This window comes from Apostichopus japonicus, chromosome 14, assembly GCF_037975245.1.
Source record: "Apostichopus japonicus isolate 1M-3 chromosome 14, ASM3797524v1, whole genome shotgun sequence".
NCBI lineage: Eukaryota > Metazoa > Echinodermata > Holothuroidea > Aspidochirotida > Stichopodidae > Apostichopus > Apostichopus japonicus.
Window position 1 is genome coordinate 24,617,200 of NC_092574.1, and position 15,258 is coordinate 24,632,457.

The window sequence follows — 15,258 nt, forward strand, 5'->3', positions numbered from 1 at the left end:
CATCGGTACAACTCAAAAACAAATTACCCCTTTAGACACAGAAAAATGGTGGTTCGTTTGTCACCCTGGCCTACTTCTTAGTTTGATGAAAGCATCAGAACACTCTTACATGCTACCTTGATTTATGTCGTACATGCCTTTGTATGATGTTTTATTCATGACACGGGCATGTTGTTCACGTGCTCGCCTCATGATTGCGGCAACTTTGTTAGCTTCTTAATGATAAATGATACACTGATATTGACTGCATTTTCATCTTGTCTTGATACTCAAGAAAGACATATACAGAAAGGGAGAATATTTTAAGACGTAACAAGAAAACAGCCTGGTAAAGAGTCCATAGTCCAGGCTATATATACACCAAGGGTATGGGATAGCCTATTTGATTTCCTCTAATAGAAACAAACACTTATGCATACTGGAACATTTATTTCAGAAAATTAATACATAAAATAGATCAGAAACTCCTTTTGAACGATCAGGCAAAGACAGTGAATATTATCAAGGTTAATTATTGTCCACATTTTGAAAAGTTTTCGGAACGTCTCATTAGAAAATATGCGCTAAACGTAAAAACATATTCCTTCCATGCATACTAGTGTTTTGTATTCTAACACGCATTGGCAATTTGGAACCTTTTTCGCTCCCTTTCCTGCATGTGGATGAAGGCTTTGCGTATCATAGTCTTTGTTGTCAAGAGGTCCGTTTAGAGCCCAGCTTGATGGGATGCAAGGACACAAACCCTGACTCTGGTACAGTGTAGGGGCGTTAGACTGTCTAAAATGGCGCACAGCACGTTAGATTTTACGAAACATACACGTGTGCACCACATGACTTGATCATTTTGGTCTGTGCATGATGGCCGCTCATCAATTAACGATGGTGTTAACTGTTATTATTAAAGATTCAGCAACGGCTAGAAATGAAAGATTTAAAACTGAACTGCACTTTGTTTTTGTAGACATTAAAGGCCTATGTTGTGGTATCTTGACAAGAATATTACCTATTCAATGGGTGTCCCATCTTGTGACACAAACTGTCGCAATAGTCCAACATGGAGAAATAATAAAACATGATTGAGCCTGCTTTTTCAAGAGGTTTGTGTTTTATGCTTACAGCTTTGCAGCTCTGGAACCCTGCCCAACCCGTCCAAGTTCAAAACCGCGAGTTTAATTTCTCAAATATTGAAAAAAATGGTATAGAATTGCAACCATATATCAAAACTTTAACTTGTGCCTGAAGTAAAAATCAGTTAATTGGTACGCACATCTAACGTATGTTATATGAAATTATTTATCCTGATGACTCGATTAAATATGATTTCAACGCCGCCTTACGTTTATTTTGGGTCACTCTCGTAATTTTCCGGTCGATTTGTTTGCATAATCATTGCCAAAACAACAGATCCATAACTTTGACGCCTCCGTTTGCGTAAGCCATAATGGTGGGAATGAGCTCACATGGTAGTCTACCACTGCGGGAGTGTGTTTACAATGGATAATTTTGTAACAACGGAACACACGCGCCTTGTAGCGAGCAGTACTGAAGTATGCTGTATAGGATTACTACATGGAAGCATTGGAAGTATGTTTATTCTATCATAAGTATTAAACTTATGAAAGTATTAAACTTATCATAAGCAATCATGTACCACCGTATTTATGCTCGAAGACACATAGTGTACATAGTAAATACAAATAACATAGGACACACTACAAGTACACAAGTGAGGGAACTGAAAATCTGAATAATCTTTATGTGTACGATTTAATCATGTAACTCGATGGGAAAGGTCGGCTTTGTTTTACTACATGTCGTAAATGTAATTGAAAGTCCTACCTTACGAATTACGTGAGCGTGAACAATTAACAATCAAAACATGCATTTAGACCAGCTAATGGCTGTATTCTATTAAATAGCCAAATATTGAAAAGAATACAGTTAGTCTCGTACTATAGCCTGACATCGCTTTCATATTCATTTAACCTCTGCATTGGTATATAATAATTATTCCCCTCCCCCGTTGATGGCATTTACGACTTAAAATAGTGAAAAATGATAAAGAATAAAGAAGTATAAATTTCTAGTTTGACTTCTTTAATTGCTCTGCCAAAGTATGTCATGCGTGGCTGATTGAAAATAGTTCACAGATGAACAACCCACAGAACGTGTAGGAGTTGAATACTCTACTCAATATACCACTAGGGAGATCAGGTGCCACTCTCACGCGATATACAGCGCAGACACACCCACCCACACACATACACATCCATCAATCTATTCAGACATCCCTCCATCCAGATATAGATATAAATATAGATATATATATATATATAGATATAGATATAGATATCGATAAATATATATATATATATTTACATATATAGATATTAAGATATATATATATATTTATATATATATATATAAAGATATATATATATATTTATATATATATATCTATCTATATATATATATATAGATATATATATATAGATATATATATATATATATATATATATATATATAAATATATATATATAGCTATAGATATAGATATATAGGCTAGATATATAGATATAGATATATACATATACATATATATTTATCTATATAGAGACATATATAGAAAGAGAGAGATATAAATAGTAGATGTATATATATATATATAGGTAACGTTATTCTCTGTATACAGTCACAAACAGCCACAAACAGTATTTTATAGAGCGATGAAATGTTCCACATTCATGATTGCTTTTCAGTGCATGACGATATGCATAGTCGCCTTCAAGAATCAAAATCGTTTTTTACTTGTATGAAATTTTATGTAAACACCGTATGAATCATCCATGTGAAATGAAAGAATATGGTTTACGCTTAATTTATTCAGTCTCCTCTTTGAGTAATAAAACTTGCCATGTTGCTGCAATAAACATCTGATGACAAACCCCGCGGCTATAAAATTGTTTTTTTCCCCGTCGTACACCTTGTTGAGATCATTTATATGTGCAAATACTTCTGTTTTAAAAACAAATGCTTCAATGCAAACATTTTCAAATTGTGAACAAGAACGAACATGGCCGATTGTTTTGTGTAATAAACTCCGCCAGCAACATGAATACCAAGAGAAATATCTTAGTTAGAAAAACATCCATGTTATGCCGTTGTCTTTTTATGACATATGTTACCTCTTAAAATTTGTTGTAATTGAAATATTACTATTAATACCACTGTACTGACTCACAGTCAGTGTATGGAAGCCACTATTTCTGTTCTGTTGGAAGTTATTGTAATTATTAAAAAGGAATACGTCGATATATACAAGAAGAGATACTACACATGATGTTAGATAGAAGACCTATAAGCTATCACATTCTTTGTGTTGTACTGAAAACTGAAATTAATAACGCTCATATGAATCACTCGTAGTTTACTTAATTAGAATAGTTAATCGCGAAATCGATAGTTTTATTGAATTTATTCATCATAATTTCAAATTCATTATAAATTTCAAAAATGATCACGGTCGTTAATTTCATATATATCATGGGAAATTTGTCGGCCGTAGTGCAGGGATATATATAGTTTTATAATATTGCAATTGAATATTTGAATATTCAGGAGCATGCTCTGATGCTTTCTTTAAAACCTTGCAATCATTTCCCGCCAGATCAAGAATGAAATGGTGTGGTAGAAATTCCCCCATGTATAACAGGTGTAGAGTGCTGAGGTATTGCTTAGTTGGCATCAGCAAGAACACATTTACACTTGCTTCTTTAAAATAGCAACAAACCTGTGGTCTTTTTTAATATACAGTATACTTGTATCTAGTTACGTAGTTGTTAGGTGTGACTCTTAAATACTGCTTTAGAAGATACATAACAATATCACCAAAACTCCACAGGTTTGTGTTGGAGATTAAAATCATTTGTAATTATATGGAACGTTTTGGTGCCATCAAAATGTCCTTTCTGCACTTTTACTGCAATTCATCATTTTGTTCGAAAACGTTGACATGGTGAGATTTCGATGCGAGCGTAATAAGTCATATTGTTGCTAAATGTTACATTGACGACATATATGTGATCAATTGATCATTTTGCTTATTTATTTAGAAATGATGACTTTCTAATATAAGAGCGTCATCCTTCATGTTGTTGCAAAATGTCGAATTGTTGATGTATATATGTTAAATGATCAATTTATCATTTACCTGCAAATTATTAAATCGATGACATTCGATGAGTTATCTTTTGCAGTAAAATGTTGAATTCGTCACTTATTAGATTCAAGGAATTTTTCCTTTTGCTTCAAAATGGTCACGTATTTACTGAACTATTAACCTTTTTTGTACAAAAATTGCTACAAAGTTATACGAAACATCGAACCATGTCGATGGCACCTCAACGTTTCCATAACAATCTGACTATAACATGACAAGATCAGGTTTATAGATATTACTTCTTGATGCGTGACATTATTGATGTAGTAATGAATTATTCCAAAAGGAAATCTAAGAGAAGATCACGATTAAAACACATTAGTTTTCAAACAGTTTGTTGCCAAATTAAATTTCAAGGGATACATGGGGGAACGATGTTATTGGAGCATGAACAAGTGAGAATTAAACGCCGACTTGGTAAAGCGTGGCTTAAATGTAATGTTGCTTCCTGTGAATATTATAATCAAAACAGCAACAGTAAACATGTCTAAATGATTCTGTTAACGCAAACTTGGTTAAAAGTTAAAAAAAAATATCATGTGATGGAAAGAAAAAGTTACTAACGAGATAGATAGATTTAAGAAGAAAACTGGTATAAAAATATTACATGGCTTATGGAACTGGAGGTGGATTACTCGTTTCAGTATGCTACCTGTGGTATAGTGATATTTGTATTGCGAAGATGGAAGAGGGGGGGGGCACAAAAGAACAACAGTTTTACATGTAGACGGTAACCCCCCCCCCACCCCTTCCGATATACAAACATTTTTTCATTATTTCCATGTCTTGAGTTAATAAATATGCGGATTCCTTGACCGTATATGACGTTATCACATTCCGGTGTATCATTTCTCTTGCTATTGCATGCTTGTGATTTTTGCTCGGCCGCTTCAGTTTCGAGTCGACCAATACCAGTGAAAGACCAGACTCCTGCAATTTAAAGGTGTCGCTATTTACATGACCCACGTAGTGAACTACGAAGGACATTGCTCCTTTAACATTTATGCAACCTTTAACACAGGGTTTATTTCTCATGATGTCTTTATTGGACATTGAATTGTAGAAGTTCACTAGCCTTAGATCAAATTTTTGGGAAATTCAATATCAATTTGAGGCATTTATCAAGTTTATGAATCCAACAGAGTTGAAGCAATGAATATGATGTGTTTACTGAATCTGCTAAATCCAAATTGTTCATTCGTTCGAAATGTAAATAATTTTGTTCAGTCTGTAAAGCGTGTGAAGGTTTTTCATCTTCTCTATGAATCATATTAGTGATAAACTAAACATGACTACATTCGGTCCTTTTGAAAATTTCAAATCCATATCGGCAAAGTTTACCGACGATATTTGCAAGTTATTCAACTGCAATGACATTATACACTTAATACGGTAACCCTAAAATCCCTCAGCTTTAAAAACGTCCTTTACTCACCCGTCACTGCGCACAACGCACTCACTGTTTTAAGTGCGCGACAAGCCACACGGGTATTCTCCTCACCGAGGAAGACTTAATAAATGAACACGAAAGATCACAAAATGATTATCTTCAAAAGAAAAAAAAAAAAAACAGTCAGAATTATCACGTTTTTTCTTCATGTGACTGAACACAAAATTTGCGATAAATATCTTTGAAATTAGCTTAAGGCAATTTATGTAAGCATCGACCGTAAAATTCTTCTTTCTTTTCTTACTTTACTTTCTATTTGATAATTTTCTATTATATTGAAGGTTTCGCGGTCATATACACAAACAGTTCACTGCAGATATGAAAGTTGAATTACCTTCTGTGTTAATCTACGATCGTAGTTTTAAGTGGCTGTTTATGCAAAACCAAACCAATAACTTCGATCAAAAATGCTCTTTCAATTTTGGATCTTCGTTCTACAGGGATATGACTGGTTTTTTCGTCATTAAAAGAATATTAGTCACTGATAAGCAATTCAATATCTCCTAGACGCGGGAATTGTTTTCTCTCAAAATAATATTCCTATTAAGAAATATTATTATCACACGTAACTCCAAAGGGTATTCCGGCATATCTACTTTAGCTGCTTTTGTAAGCTTCTTAATTTATAGTCTTGATACAAACGTATAGTATTGTACTAACGTGTTTTTTATTTTTTATTTTTTTTTTTTTTATAAATGGTGCAAAATGTTAATGACCATATTATCGCAGAATTTTTATTTTAAATGTCTCACTCGGAACTGTTTTTAAGTAAACAACTTTGTAACTTGTATATATATATATATATATATATATATATATATATATATATATATATATATATATATATATATATATATATATATGTATATATATATATATGTATATATATATATATATATATATATATATATAGTTATACTTATAGATATATATCCATTATATATTTATTATATACATTATATATTTATTAACATGTGTTACATTTATGACCAGTTGCTACTGAGAAGGGCTTACAAACAGAAAATACTAAACACACAATCCTATGCATAATGATTGACTGGTCTAACTACACTATACTCTATTGATTTCGCCAATAATTTTGAATAACACTTTACTGCAAAACGCTTAAAACCTGCAAATTTAAACCATTTTACAAGTATACTTACTAGACAAACAAAGGGACGTGTTGTTTAGATTCCTAACCAGTCATTAGTTGAAACAGCATTTGAGTAATGACTACATCTGTTAGTCATTTTTCCACAGTAGCATCTGTTGACAGGTGTAACATGTGTTACGGTGTGATAACACACTTCATTATATATTTTTGACGGTTGTCTCTTATTCACAGTAAAAACTAATTAAGCCATGTACATTGGGTGTCAAAATCTCAAAAATGTCTCTTCATACATTATGTATGTTTTTTTTTTAATATGAACCACAAGTTTTGCATTTCTTTCTTTTAGTAATTAAACGTTGCCTTTTGATTTAAAAAAAAGGTATTTACATTTTCTTTCACTAGTGAAAATCGAAATTGTTAAAATGATAATCAATCACCTGAATTAGTTTTTCAGAATGAAAATGTTCCATTTTCTCAATGTTTAGAAATAAGTATTCGATTTAATTCCTCTAATCAAAGTCACATATTCCACTGGCGCTCGAATAGTGTGTCAGCCCCTCCGACCCCCATCCGGCCTCCCCTCCCATCAGTTTGAGCACACTTCCGACACCCTGGTGACATGTTGGCGAAGGATGTTTAATGTATAATATCGAAGTCATCACGTTTTATCTTACCGAGGAACCTTCCTGTTATCTTTTATATACCGAAGACAACTGTATACTAAAAAGCAGAATAGCAAACGTGAAATTTGAAGCTACCAAGGTCTGCTAACATTGTTATTTTCAAAAATAACAAATTGAATTCCCTTGGCGTGTTTTACATCATGAAATAAAGTTAAGAATAAGAAATCCTGACAGAGCATGTGCACTAATTTAAGCTTCTTTCCAGTCCACATTTGCCGTCAACTCCTCTTCATTAAATTACTTTAGAATTTGCTTGTCTTCCCTTTGTTGATTTTTAGGTTATTTTGAACGATTCATTACCCATGTCTTGATGCATCAACCTAGTTTTCCGTTTAACAATTGAAATATATTGAATCGTATTATGTTGAAGATATTTCACCATGATTTTGCTTTTGTCATCCAGTAGCGAACAAACATGGTTACAATGTATATTACGCCGCATACGTAATGTAATAAATAATAATCAGCAGTTATTTTTACGACGCTTAAGCTATACCTCAAATGCGGGAGAAACCCGGAAGGGCTTATGGATTACAACTTACACGGCGGGTGGCTTCCAATTCAACATTTTTAACTCAAATTTGGAATCTTTTCCATCAAGGAAGTCATTTCATATGGGAAAACCGTACATTGCTCTTGGATAAAAAACCCACCATACAATGAACCGGTCGCAGATTTGTTTGCCCAAACAGGTGTCAATTATGTAAAAATAGTCCGTTCATGATTGGTCATGGAAAAGTTACGTCAACACCAGCGATACATTCACTTCGAGGTTACCAAAATCTAGTCGTTGCAACGAAGATATATCCGTCCTATAAGTACGGTGTTTATTTAATAGTTTCATCTACATATTATTTAGCCCAATGGAGATACATACAATTCAACAGAAAAGTTGTGTATTAAATTAAGCCATGATTATTCGCGTACCATTTTCCAAATTTTAGACAGGAAAATTCAGACTAACTAGTTTCCTAATCTAGTCGCGCAATTCATTCACGTACTGTACCGGTGCATACTATTGATGTTGTCATGTTTTGCGTATATTCATTCAAGACTCGTGAGCTCACGTCGTGAAGTTGATTTTAGTGCAACCAATCCACGAAACGAATTCCGATTTCAATAGAACGGAAATCGTTTTCAGTGACGTCAATAAACTCATTCGTATTTTGACATTTTAAGACCCGTTGACCTTATTATCTTTTGATTCAGTGTATGTAAGCCACCTTACATAAACAAAGAATTCTAGAAAAATCCCCCTCCTTTTCACCCCTCACCCAGAATGGCATAACTTGCACGGGGTGACAAAGGAAGGATCTGCCCCGGGTGCCAACTATGATAGGTACGCCACTTGAAGTATAGGCAAACGTATTTGCATACGTATTTAGAATTTCAAGGCTTATGATTTCTTGTAACTATTTGTTTATCTAACTTATACTGCATACAATAATCATTTCCAAAAAAGTTGAAAACTGAAGACCACCATTTTGAAAGATTCATTGTGGAACTGTGGATCAGAAAAAAAATGATATATATCCATTTTACGACGGCTTATTTATTTTTCTATTACAATTCCAAATCGCCACTAATGTCAGTATTCCTTTAAAACATTTTATTCTGTTTTATTTTTTTCGCAAAGCATCAAATAAAAAAAATCAAAATAATTAAAACAAAATCAAAAATAAAATCAAAGCCGTAGAGCATTGATTTAAGACTTGTAATCTTTGAGCTGAACATTTTTGCCAAGTTTCCAAGGAATTATTGTTTGTTCTTCATAATATCTATTAATATCGTATATACTCCCACGGTTTTCTTATGTTCTCCTCAAGCGGTAGAGAAATCCGAGGGAAAGTGGTTTTATCAAGTTGAATTAATCTCAGGATTCGATATTAACCTTGCAATCTATACACGATAGGATTCTATAACTACGGGGCTTGCGAAGAAAAATAGCAACAAATAAAAAAAATATAAAATAAAGTATAAAAAACGCATTACAACAAAATCTGTTCGATCATCTTTCGATTCATTTAATGATTTTGGCTAAGGGCCATCTCACCATCAACGGCCAATGTGCAACTTATCGCCTTGGAGGAGACGTCTTCTGTGCAATAAGAACACCTATCCACATCAGTGATTGCTTATACTAGTGAAAAATCCATAATTTCTAAAAATTAGTGTCCAACTTGTCCGTAACGGATATCATATTCAGTCACGAATTTACCTAACCAGGGCCCCCTGGGCCAGACATAATTTTGAGTTTGGGGCCCCAACTGGCAGTAAGGCAATCAAGGCAGGCTTTTCAGTATATATTTTAAGCCAGGTGTGTAGTTAGTAGATATTTATACAGTGTATCAGCAGTGGTTTCCATTGTAAATATCTTTTTCATAGCTTGAGATGAATGTTTAGCACACTGTTAGTCTGTAAATAGATAAGTAATATTAAGTATGAACCCCCCAAAAAATCATTCATTTAAGGTTTCTTTGGGAGCTAATAATAGGTCCTCTTTCCTACCTTTTTTACATTTTTACTTGCAGAGGTAATGGCCAATATATAAGTCGTTTTGGGGAATTCGGATTTCATACAAGTTAGAAACACTCATAAGGAATCAACTTGAAATATTGTAGTCTAGCACTACATGGGGCAACCAAACCTTGAAACATTGAAGTTTAGTACTACATGGGCAACAAAAATTTGAAACATGGAAGTTTAGCACTACATGGGCAACCAAAACTTGAAACATTAAAGTTTAGCACTACATGGGCAACCAAAACTTGAAACATCGAAGTTTAGCACTACATGGGCAACCAAAACTTGAAACATGGAAGTTTAGCACTACATGGGCAACCAAAACTTGAAACATTGAAGTTTAGCACTACATGGGCAACCAAAACTTGAAACATGGAAGTTTAGTACTACATGGGCAACCAAAACTTGAAACATTGAAGTTTAGCACTACATGGGCAACCAAAACTTGAAACATCGAAGTTTAGTACTACATGGGCAACCAAAACTTGAAACATGGAAGTTTAGCACTTACATGAGCAACCACAACTTGAAATATTGATTCCAAGATAATAATTTCTCCACCTGTTATACATACTAAATGTTATACTAATAGTTAAGTTTCCACAAAGCTGAAAACAATTCAATGACAACGAATGAAAAAAATCATCTAATAGGCTGTGGAGTAATTTAGGTTTTCAGATACTCTCGGTTTAAGAATGAGAGATGGGGCCCTTCATCCTTACTTTATCTAAACTATACTTGACGCAAAGGTATAAATGTTAAAAACCAGTAAGTTTTCTCTGACTATCTTAATTGACTTGCAGTTGTGATCCGATGTGCCAAAAACAACTGTGGGGGCCCTCAGGACATTGGGAGCCCTGGTTCAAAGAACCGCCAAGCCAGATATTACTACTCGTCTGACCATGGGCCGCATTGATTTGTACATCCGATGCTTTGATATATGCACCATCGGGGCTCCACTGGGGATTATCATGTGCATGTTTCTTCTAGTTATCCGGAATTAACGTATTTCCTGGATGGGCAATTGTCATGGTACTATCGACAATTACGTTACTTCGAAATTATCAATACTGTGACTCAGTTTCAGATAGGAGATTCAAGTCTGTAGACATCTTTGGTCGCTATGTTGACTACTGTATGCTTTTTGACTACTGTATGCTATGCAACTGTATTACTACTGTATACTATATAACAACGTTGAAATGTTGGTAAATGTAATACAAGGGAACACTTAACATATAGGACGTCAATACGTGGAGTGGCAGCACACTGTAGCATCAATCTGTAACCATGATCATGTGCAGTATATTTTTCCTTCGCGAAGTGTCCCACTATAATTAATTTAACATAACCCTGTCATGATCACAATGCGGTTACAGTTTCGATGTAAGGAGACTGTGCTTGATAGTGGATAAAAATGTCTGGTTTTCGTGCCCAGGTTCTTTCTTGGGTAACTTTTCTTAAAACATATGGTAGCTTCAAACAATAGTATAATGAAACGTCCGTTTATGCAAGAAGTACGGAGTGAACCACCAAGGCCCACAAAGATCAAGAATAAGTCATTGGTCTTGTATAAGCACTGCTTATTCAGAGTCAGTTATGATCAATAATTGTGGTTATTTGTATGTAGGTGATTGCCTTGAAGAAACCTAGTCTTGTCACGTAGGAATTTAGAAGTTATATCAATTGTTACATTAGTTTTACCTCTTTTGATGCTGTTACATTGGAGCCAAAACCATTGTCGAAACATTAAAGGATCAGTCCAAGACGGCATCATAACTAATAAGATTTTATTTCCGGACCAAAATGATGCATGACTAACTTTAGTACCTACGTAAACTTTTTTAATATTGTGATTGTGATGGGAATGTTTCGAGACGTATTGATAAATATAAAACTCAGTCTTAGCTTTACGATGGTAATCGACTCCCAAGGAACTCATCAAGAGGGACTACTGACATATCTTGCCAACCTCTTATGATGATAAATCAAACATTGACAACAAAATCTTTGAAAAATTTATCATCCTTTGAAATGTTAATAACTCAAACCTTCCACAATTCGATGAAGAAAAAAATGAAAAGGAAAACTTTTCTAAAGTTTTCTTCAATCAAAAATAAAAAAGAAAAAGAAAAAGACCTTCGAAAGAATAAGAAATAATATTTTTGAAGAAACTTTTGGATATATTTTGAATATTGACATTCTTTTTAGTTTTGAAATAAGCAAAAATTGTATTGGTTTAGCCAGTAAATGTGTAACTATATACCACAAGGTTCTCTGAATAAATATTTTCATTGTCAAGTGGCTTATACCAACATGAAAGTGTATTTCATATTGAATTGATAATTTCCGTCACAATTTATATATTTTGCTATTTTGTTCACGAAAGGAATATAATTCGTCTGCCTGATGAATAAACAATCCTGTCACACCTGCATTTTATTACATTTTTACGTGCATAATCAACTTTTATCTGCTCTTCTCTGTAAACATTCATCAACATTTTGACAAACAATTTATGATTCTAATCATTTCCTGTTTGTATTATCACCAGATACAAGATGACTGTTTTTTATAACGGTTTGGACATGTCTTTTTTTCCCTTAAATTTTGTTTTAAATCTTTTACTTAGGTTGCATTTTGAAATTGAATAATTCATCGAACACTCATACAGCCTCATCGCAAACTGTTCTTACTTACATACAACTTGGTTTGAATATTTGGTTCACTTCATAAAAGCACACCATTCACGTTCGTATCACTTAAAGGTCCGGTGTAGCCGATTGTTATGTAAGGTGAACAAGCAAGCCGCTTCTCGTACGAACGATTGAAGCACATGATTAGGCTTTATTCATTGATATATGTACCAAAGAATACAGAGGGTTTTCACTTCATTGAACGTTTGTGATAATACCTTACCAACACAAATATTAATGGCAGTGGTGGCTATTGTGATTCGTGGTAGTTGTGTAGTCGATGATGATGTTGATGCCGATGGCGGTGGCGATGGTGTTGCGTTGACGATAACTATTACACAAATGCTAATGATATTAGTGATTGTGGTAATGATGGTGGTACAAGGTTGTGTTAGTGAAGGTGATGGTTTGGCGGTAGTGGCGATGGCGGCGATGATAGTGATGATGCTGCTGCTGAGAATGATGATGACGGCGATGGAAATAGCGGTGGCAGTTATGACGATAGTGATGGCGATGTCGACTTCACAATAGATTTGTAGTTTTGTTATGAGTGGTGGTTTAATTGATGACGGTAATGGTGTGGTGGTGATGATGATGGTGATGGTGGTAATGATGATGATGATACTGATGATGGTGATGGTGGTGATGATGATGATGATGATGGTGGTGATGATGATGATGATGATGATGATGATGATGATGATGATGATGATGATGGTGCTGGTATTTATATTATTTACATTGCATTCCAAGGCATGACAAACCTACCTGTGATACTCAGTAACTACATAGCCCAAGAAATCTAAGTGCGTCTCTTTAAGCCGAACATGTTAATAAGTTCTAAAATAGAACAAAAAAAGAAGAAGAAAGAAGCAACCAGCCAAGAGAGTACAATTTTAAGTTTCAGAATAGCTGAAATATTAGCACTTGTAATCCACTCGAGAACTAGCAAGTTCACCTTCAAATATTTACCTTCTGGGATGCATGATGACAAGTGTTGTCATCAATCGTGTCAAGTAAATATTGACTGATGTCATTTTATCTGTCGAAAGATTTTATTTCAAACATGAACACGTCAATCTTAACACTTCAATTTGGTTCTTATATATATATATATATATATATATATATATTCAATGACATCAGGAAAACATGCTATCATTTCTTAAATGGCAAAATCTTCACCTGAAAAAGAAATTCCTTTTTATTTATTTTATTTGTCACATAATATTTATTTTTATTTATCATATTTCACATATACCAATATCAAACCTTTATATTGGTCAGAGTGTAAGGCTAAATGTTAATTTTTTCCATTTATTTTTTAACGTTTAATACCTCATCCAAAACATTTTCTTCTTACTTTTATATATACAACAGGACATCAATATACATGGTGATATTCCACACCATTTGTCCTTGTGGAATTTGTAATGCATTGTAAACATATTACTTCAGGCCGTCAAATCTTTATGTTTTCTCATTGAGGTTTGCGTGATGGTATATTTGTCAGATTAAATAAGTCCACTCAGTCATTTTAATTGAAGAGCCTCTGATATTAGCAAGGGACATTGCTCAAAACATTAAAGTGGTACAGCAATACAATCTGGGCTGATAGCAGTGTTTCCCTTTTAATGATCTACAACATATTAACATTAATGTATTAGCGTTCATTCATCCTGTAAAGTATATCAATAGCTACAACGGCTGCTTACGAGTCTACTAGGCCGACAATAAATTTTGCCGTTTGAGATTAATGTACGTCTGGTTCTATTCCTCCAGACAAACTTTAATCCCTTCGGAATATTCATTTAGCGATTTAAATGATTATTTATAAAGGTTTACTGTACACAAACTTCGTAGATTATCTTTAAAATAGTTTAGCCAATGCTAAGGAAATTTACAATTCTGTTACATTATACCGTTGCTGATAACCTTTATTCACCGAGATGCCATTTAGCGATACCTGTTTGATATGAAGTCAAGATACAGCTATACTTCTCCTAACGTCAGGAGATACAAGATCTCCTCTTTTCCGTGAATGAACATGATGGGGACACAATGCCTCCCCACAGCTTGCCTTGTTTTATGTATAGAATATCTGGAAATATATTCCGATATGTTATTTAACTGTGAAAAAGTAGTCCTAAGAGAAAGGTATCGATGTGCTTTCGAGTTACAACCCCCATCTCGCCGTGCCGTTGAACGTGTATAGAAATGTCGTTAATATTGGAATCAACGTGGATCGCTGGTTTGCTGGGATAATTTGGTTTCTTTTACACAGGACTCAGGTAGTAGGATAATCTGTTAAAATAAAAATGCATGCTTGCTAGATGTAACATGGTAACTTCAACATCTCTCCCAACCCACCAAATGTTGCATATAAATCCAGTCTAGGAAATCATTCACCATTTTAAAGACTTTAAGGTATCCTGTAATTGGCCCCAAATATGTTAAATATTCAAATATGGTCACCTTTGGTCAAACTTCTTGAACTGTTTTTGCTACAACCTTTGAGGAAATTGTCCTCATTTGGGACATTCAATAATCTTGTGTGTTCTTTAAAAATG